Genomic DNA, 2500 nt, shown 5'->3' with positions numbered 1-2500 from the left:
GGATCTCCAGCCTCACAGGAACACGCGGAGCGGGACTCTCGGAAAGGGATTTCTGAGACGGATATATCCGAGCTTAATTACGTGTCCCAAGGAATGAGTTTATTTTTAAGAAGTATATATATATATATATATAAATTTACTTTTTTATCTGTCTTTTTCTTGTGCTGCATTTTATGGTAGAGAACATATCATGTTGTTTTCGTGAATATCGTGTTCATAGTATGTGCTGCCGAACAGGGAGATCTACTTTCTGTTTGTGTTTGTGTTTTTGTTTTTGTTTTTGTTTTTGTTTTTTTCGTATTTGCAGTTCTTGGGAACATTTAAGAGATACTTGGGGAAGATACTTAGATTTGGGGCGAGTGAGTCCTCTAAATGCTTATGCTATTGACCTCAAAGACATTTCAACTGAAAAGACAAAAAAAATCAAATAAATGCAGTTGATAAAATCTGCTCATGGATGGAGCCTTTCATCAGTGACTGTATGACACACAGCCAAACATCTGTCAGAAAACTCAAAAAGTAGCATCTCAACCCAGTCCAAATGTCTGAAATAACAACACACACCCAATGCGTGAACACAGTACATTGGTCAGCATCAGATTCAACTTCATACTTCAGACTCAGAGTATGAAGTTTTGGGTTTGTAAATACTAGGGAGGTTTTATGTACTTTACACTCACCAGTGTAAATGCAGTTTGAAAACAACACTCTCTCATTCTGTGTTAATGGAATGAACTCCCTGAAATACTGCACAGACAAATTGTACACTAGAAAATCAACACTGTAGAGTATGTACATTCCAACTGAAAGAAAAATGAATGAACTTTCTTCAAAAAAAGAAAAGAAAAGAAAAAAAGGCAGAAGTGACCCCTCCCCTGATGAATGTTGTAAGGATGGAGTGTTTGGGTGGACATAAACCCTCCACAGTCTGTTATTTAGGGTTAGTGTTGGTCTTTATAAAGTGAGTCCTCAGCATCACTGAAACAGGGGTGGACCACTCCCACTGAAACAGGGATGGACCACTCCCACTGAAACAGGGGTGGACCACTCCCACTGAAACAGGGGTGCTCCTGATTATAGGTGTGGACCAGATGAAGACGTGGCGTTGTCTGAAGAGAGACACGGAGAGAAAGAGAGGTCATCAGTGAGAGAGGGAGTGTGTGTGTGTGTGTGTGTGTTTGTGTGTTTGTATGTATGTATTATGTGCGTGTGTGTTTTTAAGTATGTATGTATGTGCAAATGTGTGTCTGTGTCTCTGTGTGTGTGTGTGTGTTTGTAAGTATGTATGTATGTACGTGTGTGTGTGTGTGTGTGTGTGTGTGTGTTTGTAAGTATGTACAAGAGACACGTGTGAGTGTGTCTGTGTCTCTTTGTGTGTATGAGTGTGTTTGTAAGTATGTATGTATGTACATGTGTGTGTGTCTGTGTCTCTGTGTGTCTGTGTGTGTTTGTAAGTATGTATGTATGTACATGTGTGTCTGTGTCTCTGTGTGTATGTGTGTGTTTGTAAGTATGTATGTATGTACGTGTATGTGTGTTTGTAAGTATGTATGTATGTATGTGTGTGTGTCTGTGTCTCTATGTGTGTATGTGTGTGTTTGTAAGTATGTATGTATGTACATGTGTGTGTCTGTGTCTCTATGTGTGTGTGTGTGTGTGTGTGTGTGGTACAGTGTTGTGGGTGAAGAGGAGACCGAGACCTCAGGGCAGATGTGGGTGTAATGCAGTTTTCACTTTAATGATGCTTTAAAGTCAAAGATGGAGATCAGGCCATTTCATAGGGAGGTGTTTTTTTCACACACACACTACATTATCTTCTTATTCTCAGACAGGTAACGTCAGCAGAAAGTAAAAGCAGGGATTAGTTAATATTTCTGTTTGTGTTGCGTGTGCGTGAGTGTGGTGTGTGTGTGTGTGTGTGTGTGTGTGTGTGTGTGTGTGTGTGTCTGTGTGTGTGTGTGTGTGTGTGTGTGTGTGAGTAAGTGTGTGGTGTGTGTGTGTGTGTGTGTGTCTGTGTGTGTGTGTGTGTGTGTGTGTGTGTGTGTGTGTGTGTGTGTGTGTGAGTGAGTGAGTGTGTGTATGTGTGTGTGAGGGGGACTGGCTGATATTTCTGTTTGGGTTGCGTGTGTGTGTGTGTGTGTGTGTGTGTGTGAGTGAGTGTGTGGTGTGTGTGTGTGTGTGAGGGGGACTGGTTGATATTTCTGTTTGGGTTGCGTGTGTGTGAGTGTGTGTGTGTGTGTGTGTGTGTTGTGTGTGTGAGTGTGTGTGTGTGTGAGGGGGACTGGCTGATATTTCTGTTTGGGTTGTGTGTGTGTGAGTGTGTGTGTGTGTTGTGTGTGTGAGTGTGTGTGTGTGTGAGGGGGACTGGCTGATATTTCTGTTTGGGTTGTGTGTGTGTGAGTGTGAGTGTGTGTGTATGAGTGTGTGTGTGTGAGGGGGACTGGCTGATATTTCTGTTTGGGTTGCATGTGTGTATGAGTGTATGAGTGTGTGAGTGTGT

This window comes from Chanos chanos, chromosome 15, assembly GCF_902362185.1.
Source record: "Chanos chanos chromosome 15, fChaCha1.1, whole genome shotgun sequence".
NCBI classification, from domain to species: Eukaryota; Metazoa; Chordata; class Actinopteri; order Gonorynchiformes; family Chanidae; genus Chanos; species Chanos chanos.
Note: the sequence above shows the minus strand (reverse complement) of the source record.